Raw genomic sequence first — 17,478 nt, 5'->3', positions numbered from 1 at the left:
CACAAGACATTTTGTCACCCAAGCCAACCCTTGAAAAGGCTGCTTTGCAGAGCCAAAACAAGAAGAATGGTGCGTTTTGCAGCCGCCGCCCACTGCAATGAATCTGAATAACTCCTCCTTTAGGGCGCAAGCAACTCCCCTCCCCCTTGCAGTCTTTCCAATTCACGATACAAAAAGACGGACAGGACAGGTTGCCTGACTTTCCGTCACTGCCACCCTTTGCCATCCTTACCCGTAGAAAGCCCTTTCATCATCCCCAAACCCTAATCTTTTCCCTTTCCTTCCCAGCCCCCAAACCCTGCCCTCTGTACCTTTCTCACCACCCGCTTCCCTTCTCCTGTCATCCCCCTACCACCCGGGAAAAAAAGAGATTGCCCCCTCCTTCCACTAGCCCACCCTCCCACCCAAAGAACAACTTCTTCTGCGCAGCTTGTTTTCTAGGCAGCAGCGCTATTGTGATGTCATCGGGGGGCATTGTGACAAGCCGCCAGTGTTCCGTCTCTTCATGTTGTGCACAGTTCAAACGGAAAATACATCAACAGGCAGACTACAGAAAAGCTTACTATCAAAGGTTAGAGGGGGGCTTTCTCAGAGGGCTTTTTACAGTTTTTCTATTCCCAATTAGCCGTTTAAGTGTACTTATTGAAAGTAGTAATTCTTTCATAGGCCGCCCTTTCTTAGTATTTGACGTTCCTTATATTGCGGTATGAGGCTTCGCAGTAGGTTGCAAACATTCATCACCCATGACTGTCCCCAATTGAGCTCAGAAGCTCAATGTCTATCATGACCTCTCTTTTAGAATGTCCAAGAGCAAGCAAACTATTCCTCCAGGAGAGGGCGCCAACAGACTACTAAAGAGATCATCATTACTCAAAGAAAACCCCAAAAACCAATGCATGATAGGAATAAACAGGTAACTTTCTTTGGAGTGGAAGCGGAGAGATCGCACCAGATGCCAATTCTAGATGTTATCACACCTGTGGTCACTGCAGCAGCAGGTGAATCCACTTTGTCCAAAAGGGATCTATTCCATTCAATTGCAAATGATCTAGATAAGACAGAGAACTGCAGCACGGGGACATAGCCGAGTTGGTCAGGTTGAGTGGTGATGAGTTTGCTATTTGGATGAATAAAGAAAGTCAAAAGTGTGAAAGATAAAAAACAAAAGGAGGAAGTGTGAAAAGTGAATGGGCCAAATTGAGGTGCATATGAAGACGTATGCTTTCTTCCAATTCATTAAATCGGGCTAATATGAATCAGGTGAATTGAGTTCTGCTTTTGGAAACTGGGTTAAGAAGGGGTGCACCGTTCCTGGAGGTACTGCAATACCAGGTCAATGCGTGGAGTGGACAGAGCAAGCTCTTTTTCCATCTCCCTGTTCTAAAAATCCATTTAATATATGGTCCCCAGATAGGGGACGTATCAGATATTAAACTGATAAGAACAGATACTACACTTGATCTTAGCCAAAAGGCCGAGAAGCGATAACCAGAATTGGTTTGGGCCTCGAGTGGCACCCTGGCCTATGCCGGACACATCTTAGGGAGAGAGAGCGAGAGGGAGACAAACCCACGCCTACACAAGACATTTTGTCACCCAAGCCAACCCTTGAAAAGGCTGCTTTGCAGAGCCAAAACAAGAAGAATGGTGCGTTTTGCAGCCGCCGCCCACTGCAATGAATCTGAATAACTCCTCCTTTAGGGCGCAAGCAACTCCCCTCCCCCTTGCAGTCTTTCCAATTCACGATACAAAAAGACGGACAGGACAGGTTGCCTGACTTTCCGTCACTGCCACCCTTTGCCATCCTTACCCGTAGAAAGCCCTTTCATCATCCCCAAACCCTAATCTTTTCCCTTTCCTTCCCAGCCCCCAAACCCTGCCCTCTGTACCTTTCTCACCACCCGCTTCCCTTCTCCTGTCATCCCCCTACCACCCGGGAAAAAAAGAGATTGCCCCCTCCTTCCACTAGCCCACCCTCCCACCCAAAGAACAACTTCTTCTGCGCAGCTTGTTTTCTAGGCAGCAGCGCTATTGTGATGTCATCGGGGGGCATTGTGACAAGCCGCCAGTGTTCCGTCTCTTCATGTTGTGCACAGTTCAAACGGAAAATACATCAACAGGCAGACTACAGAAAAGCTTACTATCAAAGGTTAGAGGGGGGCTTTCTCAGAGGGCTTTTTACAGTTTTTCTATTCCCAATTAGCCGTTTAAGTGTACTTATTGAAAGTAGTAATTCTTTCATAGGCCGCCCTTTCTTAGTATTTGACGTTCCTTATATTGCGGTATGAGGCTTCGCAGTAGGTTGCAAACATTCATCACCCATGACTGTCCCCAATTGAGCTCAGAAGCTCAATGTCTATCATGACCTCTCTTTTAGAATGTCCAAGAGCAAGCAAACTATTCCTCCAGGAGAGGGCGCCAACAGACTACTAAAGAGATCATCATTACTCAAAGAAAACCCCAAAAACCAATGCATGATAGGAATAAACAGGTAACTTTCTTTGGAGTGGAAGCGGAGAGATCGCACCAGATGCCAATTCTAGATGTTATCACACCTGTGGTCACTGCAGCAGCAGGTGAATCCACTTTGTCCAAAAGGGATCTATTCCATTCAATTGCAAATGATCTAGATAAGACAGAGAACTGCAGCACGGGGACATAGCCGAGTTGGTCAGGTTGAGTGGTGATGAGTTTGCTATTTGGATGAATAAAGAAAGTCAAAAGTGTGAAAGATAAAAAACAAAAGGAGGAAGTGTGAAAAGTGAATGGGCCAAATTGAGGTGCATATGAAGACGTATGCTTTCTTCCAATTCATTAAATCGGGCTAATATGAATCAGGTGAATTGAGTTCTGCTTTTGGAAACTGGGTTAAGAAGGGGTGCACCGTTCCTGGAGGTACTGCAATACCAGGTCAATGCGTGGAGTGGACAGAGCAAGCTCTTTTTCCATCTCCCTGTTCTAAAAATCCATTTAATATATGGTCCCCAGATAGGGGACGTATCAGATATTAAACTGATAAGAACAGATACTACACTTGATCTTAGCCAAAAGGCCGAGAAGCGATAACCAGAATTGGTTTGGGCCTCGAGTGGCACCCTGGCCTATGCCGGACACATCTTAGGGAGAGAGAGCGAGAGGGAGACAAACCCACGCCTACACAAGACATTTTGTCACCCAAGCCAACCCTTGAAAAGGCTGCTTTGCAGAGCCAAAACAAGAAGAATGGTGCGTTTTGCAGCCGCCGCCCACTGCAATGAATCTGAATAACTCCTCCTTTAGGGCGCAAGCAACTCCCCTCCCCCTTGCAGTCTTTCCAATTCACGATACAAAAAGACGGACAGGACAGGTTGCCTGACTTTCCGTCACTGCCACCCTTTGCCATCCTTACCCGTAGAAAGCCCTTTCATCATCCCCAAACCCTAATCTTTTCCCTTTCCTTCCCAGCCCCCAAACCCTGCCCTCTGTACCTTTCTCACCACCCGCTTCCCTTCTCCTGTCATCCCCCTACCACCCGGGAAAAAAAGAGATTGCCCCCTCCTTCCACTAGCCCACCCTCCCACCCAAAGAACAACTTCTTCTGCGCAGCTTGTTTTCTAGGCAGCAGCGCTATTGTGATGTCATCGGGGGGCATTGTGACAAGCCGCCAGTGTTCCGTCTCTTCATGTTGTGCACAGTTCAAACGGAAAATACATCAACAGGCAGACTACAGAAAAGCTTACTATCAAAGGTTAGAGGGGGGCTTTCTCAGAGGGCTTTTTACAGTTTTTCTATTCCCAATTAGCCGTTTAAGTGTACTTATTGAAAGTAGTAATTCTTTCATAGGCCGCCCTTTCTTAGTATTTGACGTTCCTTATATTGCGGTATGAGGCTTCGCAGTAGGTTGCAAACATTCATCACCCATGACTGTCCCCAATTGAGCTCAGAAGCTCAATGTCTATCATGACCTCTCTTTTAGAATGTCCAAGAGCAAGCAAACTATTCCTCCAGGAGAGGGCGCCAACAGACTACTAAAGAGATCATCATTACTCAAAGAAAACCCCAAAAACCAATGCATGATAGGAATAAACAGGTAACTTTCTTTGGAGTGGAAGCGGAGAGATCGCACCAGATGCCAATTCTAGATGTTATCACACCTGTGGTCACTGCAGCAGCAGGTGAATCCACTTTGTCCAAAAGGGATCTATTCCATTCAATTGCAAATGATCTAGATAAGACAGAGAACTGCAGCACGGGGACATAGCCGAGTTGGTCAGGTTGAGTGGTGATGAGTTTGCTATTTGGATGAATAAAGAAAGTCAAAAGTGTGAAAGATAAAAAACAAAAGGAGGAAGTGTGAAAAGTGAATGGGCCAAATTGAGGTGCATATGAAGACGTATGCTTTCTTCCAATTCATTAAATCGGGCTAATATGAATCAGGTGAATTGAGTTCTGCTTTTGGAAACTGGGTTAAGAAGGGGTGCACCGTTCCTGGAGGTACTGCAATACCAGGTCAATGCGTGGAGTGGACAGAGCAAGCTCTTTTTCCATCTCCCTGTTCTAAAAATCCATTTAATATATGGTCCCCAGATAGGGGACGTATCAGATATTAAACTGATAAGAACAGATACTACACTTGATCTTAGCCAAAAGGCCGAGAAGCGATAACCAGAATTGGTTTGGGCCTCGAGTGGCACCCTGGCCTATGCCGGACACATCTTAGGGAGAGAGAGCGAGAGGGAGACAAACCCACGCCTACACAAGACATTTTGTCACCCAAGCCAACCCTTGAAAAGGCTGCTTTGCAGAGCCAAAACAAGAAGAATGGTGCGTTTTGCAGCCGCCGCCCACTGCAATGAATCTGAATAACTCCTCCTTTAGGGCGCAAGCAACTCCCCTCCCCCTTGCAGTCTTTCCAATTCACGATACAAAAAGACGGACAGGACAGGTTGCCTGACTTTCCGTCACTGCCACCCTTTGCCATCCTTACCCGTAGAAAGCCCTTTCATCATCCCCAAACCCTAATCTTTTCCCTTTCCTTCCCAGCCCCCAAACCCTGCCCTCTGTACCTTTCTCACCACCCGCTTCCCTTCTCCTGTCATCCCCCTACCACCCGGGAAAAAAAGAGATTGCCCCCTCCTTCCACTAGCCCACCCTCCCACCCAAAGAACAACTTCTTCTGCGCAGCTTGTTTTCTAGGCAGCAGCGCTATTGTGATGTCATCGGGGGGCATTGTGACAAGCCGCCAGTGTTCCGTCTCTTCATGTTGTGCACAGTTCAAACGGAAAATACATCAACAGGCAGACTACAGAAAAGCTTACTATCAAAGGTTAGAGGGGGGCTTTCTCAGAGGGCTTTTTACAGTTTTTCTATTCCCAATTAGCCGTTTAAGTGTACTTATTGAAAGTAGTAATTCTTTCATAGGCCGCCCTTTCTTAGTATTTGACGTTCCTTATATTGCGGTATGAGGCTTCGCAGTAGGTTGCAAACATTCATCACCCATGACTGTCCCCAATTGAGCTCAGAAGCTCAATGTCTATCATGACCTCTCTTTTAGAATGTCCAAGAGCAAGCAAACTATTCCTCCAGGAGAGGGCGCCAACAGACTACTAAAGAGATCATCATTACTCAAAGAAAACCCCAAAAACCAATGCATGATAGGAATAAACAGGTAACTTTCTTTGGAGTGGAAGCGGAGAGATCGCACCAGATGCCAATTCTAGATGTTATCACACCTGTGGTCACTGCAGCAGCAGGTGAATCCACTTTGTCCAAAAGGGATCTATTCCATTCAATTGCAAATGATCTAGATAAGACAGAGAACTGCAGCACGGGGACATAGCCGAGTTGGTCAGGTTGAGTGGTGATGAGTTTGCTATTTGGATGAATAAAGAAAGTCAAAAGTGTGAAAGATAAAAAACAAAAGGAGGAAGTGTGAAAAGTGAATGGGCCAAATTGAGGTGCATATGAAGACGTATGCTTTCTTCCAATTCATTAAATCGGGCTAATATGAATCAGGTGAATTGAGTTCTGCTTTTGGAAACTGGGTTAAGAAGGGGTGCACCGTTCCTGGAGGTACTGCAATACCAGGTCAATGCGTGGAGTGGACAGAGCAAGCTCTTTTTCCATCTCCCTGTTCTAAAAATCCATTTAATATATGGTCCCCAGATAGGGGACGTATCAGATATTAAACTGATAAGAACAGATACTACACTTGATCTTAGCCAAAAGGCCGAGAAGCGATAACCAGAATTGGTTTGGGCCTCGAGTGGCACCCTGGCCTATGCCGGACACATCTTAGGGAGAGAGAGCGAGAGGGAGACAAACCCACGCCTACACAAGACATTTTGTCACCCAAGCCAACCCTTGAAAAGGCTGCTTTGCAGAGCCAAAACAAGAAGAATGGTGCGTTTTGCAGCCGCCGCCCACTGCAATGAATCTGAATAACTCCTCCTTTAGGGCGCAAGCAACTCCCCTCCCCCTTGCAGTCTTTCCAATTCACGATACAAAAAGACGGACAGGACAGGTTGCCTGACTTTCCGTCACTGCCACCCTTTGCCATCCTTACCCGTAGAAAGCCCTTTCATCATCCCCAAACCCTAATCTTTTCCCTTTCCTTCCCAGCCCCCAAACCCTGCCCTCTGTACCTTTCTCACCACCCGCTTCCCTTCTCCTGTCATCCCCCTACCACCCGGGAAAAAAAGAGATTGCCCCCTCCTTCCACTAGCCCACCCTCCCACCCAAAGAACAACTTCTTCTGCGCAGCTTGTTTTCTAGGCAGCAGCGCTATTGTGATGTCATCGGGGGGCATTGTGACAAGCCGCCAGTGTTCCGTCTCTTCATGTTGTGCACAGTTCAAACGGAAAATACATCAACAGGCAGACTACAGAAAAGCTTACTATCAAAGGTTAGAGGGGGGCTTTCTCAGAGGGCTTTTTACAGTTTTTCTATTCCCAATTAGCCGTTTAAGTGTACTTATTGAAAGTAGTAATTCTTTCATAGGCCGCCCTTTCTTAGTATTTGACGTTCCTTATATTGCGGTATGAGGCTTCGCAGTAGGTTGCAAACATTCATCACCCATGACTGTCCCCAATTGAGCTCAGAAGCTCAATGTCTATCATGACCTCTCTTTTAGAATGTCCAAGAGCAAGCAAACTATTCCTCCAGGAGAGGGCGCCAACAGACTACTAAAGAGATCATCATTACTCAAAGAAAACCCCAAAAACCAATGCATGATAGGAATAAACAGGTAACTTTCTTTGGAGTGGAAGCGGAGAGATCGCACCAGATGCCAATTCTAGATGTTATCACACCTGTGGTCACTGCAGCAGCAGGTGAATCCACTTTGTCCAAAAGGGATCTATTCCATTCAATTGCAAATGATCTAGATAAGACAGAGAACTGCAGCACGGGGACATAGCCGAGTTGGTCAGGTTGAGTGGTGATGAGTTTGCTATTTGGATGAATAAAGAAAGTCAAAAGTGTGAAAGATAAAAAACAAAAGGAGGAAGTGTGAAAAGTGAATGGGCCAAATTGAGGTGCATATGAAGACGTATGCTTTCTTCCAATTCATTAAATCGGGCTAATATGAATCAGGTGAATTGAGTTCTGCTTTTGGAAACTGGGTTAAGAAGGGGTGCACCGTTCCTGGAGGTACTGCAATACCAGGTCAATGCGTGGAGTGGACAGAGCAAGCTCTTTTTCCATCTCCCTGTTCTAAAAATCCATTTAATATATGGTCCCCAGATAGGGGACGTATCAGATATTAAACTGATAAGAACAGATACTACACTTGATCTTAGCCAAAAGGCCGAGAAGCGATAACCAGAATTGGTTTGGGCCTCGAGTGGCACCCTGGCCTATGCCGGACACATCTTAGGGAGAGAGAGCGAGAGGGAGACAAACCCACGCCTACACAAGACATTTTGTCACCCAAGCCAACCCTTGAAAAGGCTGCTTTGCAGAGCCAAAACAAGAAGAATGGTGCGTTTTGCAGCCGCCGCCCACTGCAATGAATCTGAATAACTCCTCCTTTAGGGCGCAAGCAACTCCCCTCCCCCTTGCAGTCTTTCCAATTCACGATACAAAAAGACGGACAGGACAGGTTGCCTGACTTTCCGTCACTGCCACCCTTTGCCATCCTTACCCGTAGAAAGCCCTTTCATCATCCCCAAACCCTAATCTTTTCCCTTTCCTTCCCAGCCCCCAAACCCTGCCCTCTGTACCTTTCTCACCACCCGCTTCCCTTCTCCTGTCATCCCCCTACCACCCGGGAAAAAAAGAGATTGCCCCCTCCTTCCACTAGCCCACCCTCCCACCCAAAGAACAACTTCTTCTGCGCAGCTTGTTTTCTAGGCAGCAGCGCTATTGTGATGTCATCGGGGGGCATTGTGACAAGCCGCCAGTGTTCCGTCTCTTCATGTTGTGCACAGTTCAAACGGAAAATACATCAACAGGCAGACTACAGAAAAGCTTACTATCAAAGGTTAGAGGGGGGCTTTCTCAGAGGGCTTTTTACAGTTTTTCTATTCCCAATTAGCCGTTTAAGTGTACTTATTGAAAGTAGTAATTCTTTCATAGGCCGCCCTTTCTTAGTATTTGACGTTCCTTATATTGCGGTATGAGGCTTCGCAGTAGGTTGCAAACATTCATCACCCATGACTGTCCCCAATTGAGCTCAGAAGCTCAATGTCTATCATGACCTCTCTTTTAGAATGTCCAAGAGCAAGCAAACTATTCCTCCAGGAGAGGGCGCCAACAGACTACTAAAGAGATCATCATTACTCAAAGAAAACCCCAAAAACCAATGCATGATAGGAATAAACAGGTAACTTTCTTTGGAGTGGAAGCGGAGAGATCGCACCAGATGCCAATTCTAGATGTTATCACACCTGTGGTCACTGCAGCAGCAGGTGAATCCACTTTGTCCAAAAGGGATCTATTCCATTCAATTGCAAATGATCTAGATAAGACAGAGAACTGCAGCACGGGGACATAGCCGAGTTGGTCAGGTTGAGTGGTGATGAGTTTGCTATTTGGATGAATAAAGAAAGTCAAAAGTGTGAAAGATAAAAAACAAAAGGAGGAAGTGTGAAAAGTGAATGGGCCAAATTGAGGTGCATATGAAGACGTATGCTTTCTTCCAATTCATTAAATCGGGCTAATATGAATCAGGTGAATTGAGTTCTGCTTTTGGAAACTGGGTTAAGAAGGGGTGCACCGTTCCTGGAGGTACTGCAATACCAGGTCAATGCGTGGAGTGGACAGAGCAAGCTCTTTTTCCATCTCCCTGTTCTAAAAATCCATTTAATATATGGTCCCCAGATAGGGGACGTATCAGATATTAAACTGATAAGAACAGATACTACACTTGATCTTAGCCAAAAGGCCGAGAAGCGATAACCAGAATTGGTTTGGGCCTCGAGTGGCACCCTGGCCTATGCCGGACACATCTTAGGGAGAGAGAGCGAGAGGGAGACAAACCCACGCCTACACAAGACATTTTGTCACCCAAGCCAACCCTTGAAAAGGCTGCTTTGCAGAGCCAAAACAAGAAGAATGGTGCGTTTTGCAGCCGCCGCCCACTGCAATGAATCTGAATAACTCCTCCTTTAGGGCGCAAGCAACTCCCCTCCCCCTTGCAGTCTTTCCAATTCACGATACAAAAAGACGGACAGGACAGGTTGCCTGACTTTCCGTCACTGCCACCCTTTGCCATCCTTACCCGTAGAAAGCCCTTTCATCATCCCCAAACCCTAATCTTTTCCCTTTCCTTCCCAGCCCCCAAACCCTGCCCTCTGTACCTTTCTCACCACCCGCTTCCCTTCTCCTGTCATCCCCCTACCACCCGGGAAAAAAAGAGATTGCCCCCTCCTTCCACTAGCCCACCCTCCCACCCAAAGAACAACTTCTTCTGCGCAGCTTGTTTTCTAGGCAGCAGCGCTATTGTGATGTCATCGGGGGGCATTGTGACAAGCCGCCAGTGTTCCGTCTCTTCATGTTGTGCACAGTTCAAACGGAAAATACATCAACAGGCAGACTACAGAAAAGCTTACTATCAAAGGTTAGAGGGGGGCTTTCTCAGAGGGCTTTTTACAGTTTTTCTATTCCCAATTAGCCGTTTAAGTGTACTTATTGAAAGTAGTAATTCTTTCATAGGCCGCCCTTTCTTAGTATTTGACGTTCCTTATATTGCGGTATGAGGCTTCGCAGTAGGTTGCAAACATTCATCACCCATGACTGTCCCCAATTGAGCTCAGAAGCTCAATGTCTATCATGACCTCTCTTTTAGAATGTCCAAGAGCAAGCAAACTATTCCTCCAGGAGAGGGCGCCAACAGACTACTAAAGAGATCATCATTACTCAAAGAAAACCCCAAAAACCAATGCATGATAGGAATAAACAGGTAACTTTCTTTGGAGTGGAAGCGGAGAGATCGCACCAGATGCCAATTCTAGATGTTATCACACCTGTGGTCACTGCAGCAGCAGGTGAATCCACTTTGTCCAAAAGGGATCTATTCCATTCAATTGCAAATGATCTAGATAAGACAGAGAACTGCAGCACGGGGACATAGCCGAGTTGGTCAGGTTGAGTGGTGATGAGTTTGCTATTTGGATGAATAAAGAAAGTCAAAAGTGTGAAAGATAAAAAACAAAAGGAGGAAGTGTGAAAAGTGAATGGGCCAAATTGAGGTGCATATGAAGACGTATGCTTTCTTCCAATTCATTAAATCGGGCTAATATGAATCAGGTGAATTGAGTTCTGCTTTTGGAAACTGGGTTAAGAAGGGGTGCACCGTTCCTGGAGGTACTGCAATACCAGGTCAATGCGTGGAGTGGACAGAGCAAGCTCTTTTTCCATCTCCCTGTTCTAAAAATCCATTTAATATATGGTCCCCAGATAGGGGACGTATCAGATATTAAACTGATAAGAACAGATACTACACTTGATCTTAGCCAAAAGGCCGAGAAGCGATAACCAGAATTGGTTTGGGCCTCGAGTGGCACCCTGGCCTATGCCGGACACATCTTAGGGAGAGAGAGCGAGAGGGAGACAAACCCACGCCTACACAAGACATTTTGTCACCCAAGCCAACCCTTGAAAAGGCTGCTTTGCAGAGCCAAAACAAGAAGAATGGTGCGTTTTGCAGCCGCCGCCCACTGCAATGAATCTGAATAACTCCTCCTTTAGGGCGCAAGCAACTCCCCTCCCCCTTGCAGTCTTTCCAATTCACGATACAAAAAGACGGACAGGACAGGTTGCCTGACTTTCCGTCACTGCCACCCTTTGCCATCCTTACCCGTAGAAAGCCCTTTCATCATCCCCAAACCCTAATCTTTTCCCTTTCCTTCCCAGCCCCCAAACCCTGCCCTCTGTACCTTTCTCACCACCCGCTTCCCTTCTCCTGTCATCCCCCTACCACCCGGGAAAAAAAGAGATTGCCCCCTCCTTCCACTAGCCCACCCTCCCACCCAAAGAACAACTTCTTCTGCGCAGCTTGTTTTCTAGGCAGCAGCGCTATTGTGATGTCATCGGGGGGCATTGTGACAAGCCGCCAGTGTTCCGTCTCTTCATGTTGTGCACAGTTCAAACGGAAAATACATCAACAGGCAGACTACAGAAAAGCTTACTATCAAAGGTTAGAGGGGGGCTTTCTCAGAGGGCTTTTTACAGTTTTTCTATTCCCAATTAGCCGTTTAAGTGTACTTATTGAAAGTAGTAATTCTTTCATAGGCCGCCCTTTCTTAGTATTTGACGTTCCTTATATTGCGGTATGAGGCTTCGCAGTAGGTTGCAAACATTCATCACCCATGACTGTCCCCAATTGAGCTCAGAAGCTCAATGTCTATCATGACCTCTCTTTTAGAATGTCCAAGAGCAAGCAAACTATTCCTCCAGGAGAGGGCGCCAACAGACTACTAAAGAGATCATCATTACTCAAAGAAAACCCCAAAAACCAATGCATGATAGGAATAAACAGGTAACTTTCTTTGGAGTGGAAGCGGAGAGATCGCACCAGATGCCAATTCTAGATGTTATCACACCTGTGGTCACTGCAGCAGCAGGTGAATCCACTTTGTCCAAAAGGGATCTATTCCATTCAATTGCAAATGATCTAGATAAGACAGAGAACTGCAGCACGGGGACATAGCCGAGTTGGTCAGGTTGAGTGGTGATGAGTTTGCTATTTGGATGAATAAAGAAAGTCAAAAGTGTGAAAGATAAAAAACAAAAGGAGGAAGTGTGAAAAGTGAATGGGCCAAATTGAGGTGCATATGAAGACGTATGCTTTCTTCCAATTCATTAAATCGGGCTAATATGAATCAGGTGAATTGAGTTCTGCTTTTGGAAACTGGGTTAAGAAGGGGTGCACCGTTCCTGGAGGTACTGCAATACCAGGTCAATGCGTGGAGTGGACAGAGCAAGCTCTTTTTCCATCTCCCTGTTCTAAAAATCCATTTAATATATGGTCCCCAGATAGGGGACGTATCAGATATTAAACTGATAAGAACAGATTTTTGATTTAATGAAGCTTTCCAAAGCACCGCAAAAATGCATGACAGAAGTCACACCAAAAACAGTGCAAAGGCTAGGATTCGTGTGGACCCCTCCGTGAGAAGAGGATCCCCAAAAATCAACCCCGTCCCTCCGAGCCAGAAGGCCACAGCGAGGGTCAGGGATCTTCGGTGCTCCCCCAAGCCGAAGCCTGGTTGAGCCTTGTTGTTGCTCCCAGCGTCCACCGAGGCATCTTACCCAAGTGGAGTAGGGAGCTACTAGTCGTTGGTTTCGCAGCCGAGACTGCCCGGACCGTCAACCGGTGTTGGTTTCTCAGCCCAAGGCTGACCGGACCTCCAACCGGGTGTTGGTTTCTCAGCCCAAGGCTGACCGGACCTCCAACCGGGTGTTGGTTTCTCAGCCCAAGGCTAACCGGACCTCCAACCGGGTGTTGGTTTCTCAGCCAAAGCTGACCCGGACCTCCAACCGGGTGTTGGTTTCTCAGCCCAAAGCTGACCGGACTTCCGACCGGGATTATAAAAATTTCCCTTCTTAGCCAGAAGGCCAGGATAGGGCAATATGCTTGGAAAGTATGAATAGGCAAGGCGCGGCGTGCGACAGAGTCTGAGGCTTACCAGGGTCCCAACCTAGCAAGTTCAGACTCCCTCCAGGGTGTCCATTCCTGGGGCACATTGCACCATAACCCCCACACTTACTCAGTCTAATAGCCTCAATCCTGGTAGGGCCATGGTTTCCTCTAGATGGATATACTATCCTCCCAAAGTACTAACAAGTGCAACCTTCCAGTGTGCATTGCATCATTGTACTAAGGTGGCCGGAGCCTTAAACCACCTTTTCGAACGATACTACACTTGATCTTAGCCAAAAGGCCGAGAAGCGATAACCAGAATTGGTTTGGGCCTCGAGTGGCACCCTGGCCTATGCCGGACACATCTTAGGGAGAGAGAGCGAGAGGGAGACAAACCCACGCCTACACAAGACATTTTGTCACCCAAGCCAACCCTTGAAAAGGCTGCTTTGCAGAGCCAAAACAAGAAGAATGGTGCGTTTTGCAGCCGCCGCCCACTGCAATGAATCTGAATAACTCCTCCTTTAGGGCGCAAGCAACTCCCCTCCCCCTTGCAGTCTTTCCAATTCACGATACAAAAAGACGGACAGGACAGGTTGCCTGACTTTCCGTCACTGCCACCCTTTGCCATCCTTACCCGTAGAAAGCCCTTTCATCATCCCCAAACCCTAATCTTTTCCCTTTCCTTCCCAGCCCCCAAACCCTGCCCTCTGTACCTTTCTCACCACCCGCTTCCCTTCTCCTGTCATCCCCCTACCACCCGGGAAAAAAAGAGATTGCCCCCTCCTTCCACTAGCCCACCCTCCCACCCAAAGAACAACTTCTTCTGCGCAGCTTGTTTTCTAGGCAGCAGCGCTATTGTGATGTCATCGGGGGGCATTGTGACAAGCCGCCAGTGTTCCGTCTCTTCATGTTGTGCACAGTTCAAACGGAAAATACATCAACAGGCAGACTACAGAAAAGCTTACTATCAAAGGTTAGAGGGGGGCTTTCTCAGAGGGCTTTTTACAGTTTTTCTATTCCCAATTAGCCGTTTAAGTGTACTTATTGAAAGTAGTAATTCTTTCATAGGCCGCCCTTTCTTAGTATTTGACGTTCCTTATATTGCGGTATGAGGCTTCGCAGTAGGTTGCAAACATTCATCACCCATGACTGTCCCCAATTGAGCTCAGAAGCTCAATGTCTATCATGACCTCTCTTTTAGAATGTCCAAGAGCAAGCAAACTATTCCTCCAGGAGAGGGCGCCAACAGACTACTAAAGAGATCATCATTACTCAAAGAAAACCCCAAAAACCAATGCATGATAGGAATAAACAGGTAACTTTCTTTGGAGTGGAAGCGGAGAGATCGCACCAGATGCCAATTCTAGATGTTATCACACCTGTGGTCACTGCAGCAGCAGGTGAATCCACTTTGTCCAAAAGGGATCTATTCCATTCAATTGCAAATGATCTAGATAAGACAGAGAACTGCAGCACGGGGACATAGCCGAGTTGGTCAGGTTGAGTGGTGATGAGTTTGCTATTTGGATGAATAAAGAAAGTCAAAAGTGTGAAAGATAAAAAACAAAAGGAGGAAGTGTGAAAAGTGAATGGGCCAAATTGAGGTGCATATGAAGACGTATGCTTTCTTCCAATTCATTAAATCGGGCTAATATGAATCAGGTGAATTGAGTTCTGCTTTTGGAAACTGGGTTAAGAAGGGGTGCACCGTTCCTGGAGGTACTGCAATACCAGGTCAATGCGTGGAGTGGACAGAGCAAGCTCTTTTTCCATCTCCCTGTTCTAAAAATCCATTTAATATATGGTCCCCAGATAGGGGACGTATCAGATATTAAACTGATAAGAACAGATACTACACTTGATCTTAGCCAAAAGGCCGAGAAGCGATAACCAGAATTGGTTTGGGCCTCGAGTGGCACCCTGGCCTATGCCGGACACATCTTAGGGAGAGAGAGCGAGAGGGAGACAAACCCACGCCTACACAAGACATTTTGTCACCCAAGCCAACCCTTGAAAAGGCTGCTTTGCAGAGCCAAAACAAGAAGAATGGTGCGTTTTGCAGCCGCCGCCCACTGCAATGAATCTGAATAACTCCTCCTTTAGGGCGCAAGCAACTCCCCTCCCCCTTGCAGTCTTTCCAATTCACGATACAAAAAGACGGACAGGACAGGTTGCCTGACTTTCCGTCACTGCCACCCTTTGCCATCCTTACCCGTAGAAAGCCCTTTCATCATCCCCAAACCCTAATCTTTTCCCTTTCCTTCCCAGCCCCCAAACCCTGCCCTCTGTACCTTTCTCACCACCCGCTTCCCTTCTCCTGTCATCCCCCTACCACCCGGGAAAAAAAGAGATTGCCCCCTCCTTCCACTAGCCCACCCTCCCACCCAAAGAACAACTTCTTCTGCGCAGCTTGTTTTCTAGGCAGCAGCGCTATTGTGATGTCATCGGGGGGCATTGTGACAAGCCGCCAGTGTTCCGTCTCTTCATGTTGTGCACAGTTCAAACGGAAAATACATCAACAGGCAGACTACAGAAAAGCTTACTATCAAAGGTTAGAGGGGGGCTTTCTCAGAGGGCTTTTTACAGTTTTTCTATTCCCAATTAGCCGTTTAAGTGTACTTATTGAAAGTAGTAATTCTTTCATAGGCCGCCCTTTCTTAGTATTTGACGTTCCTTATATTGCGGTATGAGGCTTCGCAGTAGGTTGCAAACATTCATCACCCATGACTGTCCCCAATTGAGCTCAGAAGCTCAATGTCTATCATGACCTCTCTTTTAGAATGTCCAAGAGCAAGCAAACTATTCCTCCAGGAGAGGGCGCCAACAGACTACTAAAGAGATCATCATTACTCAAAGAAAACCCCAAAAACCAATGCATGATAGGAATAAACAGGTAACTTTCTTTGGAGTGGAAGCGGAGAGATCGCACCAGATGCCAATTCTAGATGTTATCACACCTGTGGTCACTGCAGCAGCAGGTGAATCCACTTTGTCCAAAAGGGATCTATTCCATTCAATTGCAAATGATCTAGATAAGACAGAGAACTGCAGCACGGGGACATAGCCGAGTTGGTCAGGTTGAGTGGTGATGAGTTTGCTATTTGGATGAATAAAGAAAGTCAAAAGTGTGAAAGATAAAAAACAAAAGGAGGAAGTGTGAAAAGTGAATGGGCCAAATTGAGGTGCATATGAAGACGTATGCTTTCTTCCAATTCATTAAATCGGGCTAATATGAATCAGGTGAATTGAGTTCTGCTTTTGGAAACTGGGTTAAGAAGGGGTGCACCGTTCCTGGAGGTACTGCAATACCAGGTCAATGCGTGGAGTGGACAGAGCAAGCTCTTTTTCCATCTCCCTGTTCTAAAAATCCATTTAATATATGGTCCCCAGATAGGGGACGTATCAGATATTAAACTGATAAGAACAGATACTACACTTGATCTTAGCCAAAAGGCCGAGAAGCGATAACCAGAATTGGTTTGGGCCTCGAGTGGCACCCTGGCCTATGCCGGACACATCTTAGGGAGAGAGAGCGAGAGGGAGACAAACCCACGCCTACACAAGACATTTTGTCACCCAAGCCAACCCTTGAAAAGGCTGCTTTGCAGAGCCAAAACAAGAAGAATGGTGCGTTTTGCAGCCGCCGCCCACTGCAATGAATCTGAATAACTCCTCCTTTAGGGCGCAAGCAACTCCCCTCCCCCTTGCAGTCTTTCCAATTCACGATACAAAAAGACGGACAGGACAGGTTGCCTGACTTTCCGTCACTGCCACCCTTTGCCATCCTTACCCGTAGAAAGCCCTTTCATCATCCCCAAACCCTAATCTTTTCCCTTTCCTTCCCAGCCCCCAAACCCTGCCCTCTGTACCTTTCTCACCACCCGCTTCCCTTCTCCTGTCATCCCCCTACCACCCGGGAAAAAAAGAGATTGCCCCCTCCTTCCACTAGCCCACCCTCCCACCCAAAGAACAACTTCTTCTGCGCAGCTTGTTTTCTAGGCAGCAGCGCTATTGTGATGTCATCGGGGGGCATTGTGACAAGCCGCCAGTGTTCCGTCTCTTCATGTTGTGCACAGTTCAAACGGAAAATACATCAACAGGCAGACTACAGAAAAGCTTACTATCAAAGGTTAGAGGGGGGCTTTCTCAGAGGGCTTTTTACAGTTTTTCTATTCCCAATTAGCCGTTTAAGTGTACTTATTGAAAGTAGTAATTCTTTCATAGGCCGCCCTTTCTTAGTATTTGACGTTCCTTATATTGCGGTATGAGGCTTCGCAGTAGGTTGCAAACATTCATCACCCATGACTGTCCCCAATTGAGCTCAGAAGCTCAATGTCTATCATGACCTCTCTTTTAGAATGTCCAAGAGCAAGCAAACTATTCCTCCAGGAGAGGGCGCCAACAGACTACTA

General features: G+C 46.8%; 10 non-coding genes and 1 pseudogene across 10 annotated transcripts; all 11 read right to left on the bottom strand.

Annotated features, from left to right (window-relative positions):
- Nucleotides 1-1,295: 1,295 nt before the first annotated feature.
- Nucleotides 1,296-1,486, bottom strand: LOC142285015 (U2 spliceosomal RNA). The gene has a single exon (XR_012746446.1). It is a non-coding gene; the product is annotated as a U2 spliceosomal RNA (small nuclear RNA).
- Nucleotides 1,487-2,873: 1,387 nt separating this feature from the next.
- On the bottom strand, nucleotides 2,874-3,064 carry LOC142285014 (U2 spliceosomal RNA). The gene has a single exon (XR_012746445.1). It is a non-coding gene; the product is annotated as a U2 spliceosomal RNA (small nuclear RNA).
- Nucleotides 3,065-4,451: 1,387 nt separating this feature from the next.
- Nucleotides 4,452-4,642, bottom strand: LOC142285013 (U2 spliceosomal RNA). The gene has a single exon (XR_012746444.1). It is a non-coding gene; the product is annotated as a U2 spliceosomal RNA (small nuclear RNA).
- Nucleotides 4,643-6,029: 1,387 nt separating this feature from the next.
- LOC142285012 (U2 spliceosomal RNA) lies at nucleotides 6,030-6,220 on the bottom strand. The gene has a single exon (XR_012746443.1). It is a non-coding gene; the product is annotated as a U2 spliceosomal RNA (small nuclear RNA).
- A 1,387-nt stretch (nucleotides 6,221-7,607) lies between these two features.
- Nucleotides 7,608-7,798, bottom strand: LOC142285011 (U2 spliceosomal RNA). The gene has a single exon (XR_012746442.1). It is a non-coding gene; the product is annotated as a U2 spliceosomal RNA (small nuclear RNA).
- A 1,387-nt stretch (nucleotides 7,799-9,185) lies between these two features.
- On the bottom strand, nucleotides 9,186-9,376 carry LOC142285009 (U2 spliceosomal RNA). The gene has a single exon (XR_012746440.1). It is a non-coding gene; the product is annotated as a U2 spliceosomal RNA (small nuclear RNA).
- Nucleotides 9,377-10,763: 1,387 nt separating this feature from the next.
- On the bottom strand, nucleotides 10,764-10,954 carry LOC142285008 (U2 spliceosomal RNA). The gene has a single exon (XR_012746439.1). It is a non-coding gene; the product is annotated as a U2 spliceosomal RNA (small nuclear RNA).
- A 1,387-nt stretch (nucleotides 10,955-12,341) lies between these two features.
- LOC142284983 (U2 spliceosomal RNA) lies at nucleotides 12,342-12,537 on the bottom strand. The gene has a single exon (XR_012746424.1). It is a non-coding gene; the product is annotated as a U2 spliceosomal RNA (small nuclear RNA).
- Nucleotides 12,538-13,234: 697 nt separating this feature from the next.
- Nucleotides 13,235-13,376, bottom strand: LOC142284993 (U2 spliceosomal RNA; annotated as a pseudogene).
- Nucleotides 13,377-14,763: 1,387 nt separating this feature from the next.
- On the bottom strand, nucleotides 14,764-14,954 carry LOC142285007 (U2 spliceosomal RNA). Its single transcript, XR_012746438.1, has one exon. It is a non-coding gene; the product is annotated as a U2 spliceosomal RNA (small nuclear RNA).
- A 1,387-nt stretch (nucleotides 14,955-16,341) lies between these two features.
- On the bottom strand, nucleotides 16,342-16,532 carry LOC142285006 (U2 spliceosomal RNA). Its single transcript, XR_012746437.1, has one exon. It is a non-coding gene; the product is annotated as a U2 spliceosomal RNA (small nuclear RNA).
- Between the last annotated feature and the right edge of the window lie 946 nt (nucleotides 16,533-17,478).

The sequence above is a fragment of the Anomaloglossus baeobatrachus genome, unplaced genomic scaffold (assembly GCF_048569485.1).
Source record: "Anomaloglossus baeobatrachus isolate aAnoBae1 unplaced genomic scaffold, aAnoBae1.hap1 Scaffold_586, whole genome shotgun sequence".
NCBI lineage: Eukaryota > Metazoa > Chordata > Amphibia > Anura > Aromobatidae > Anomaloglossus > Anomaloglossus baeobatrachus.
This window is presented reverse-complemented; position numbering and strand designations above follow the sequence as displayed.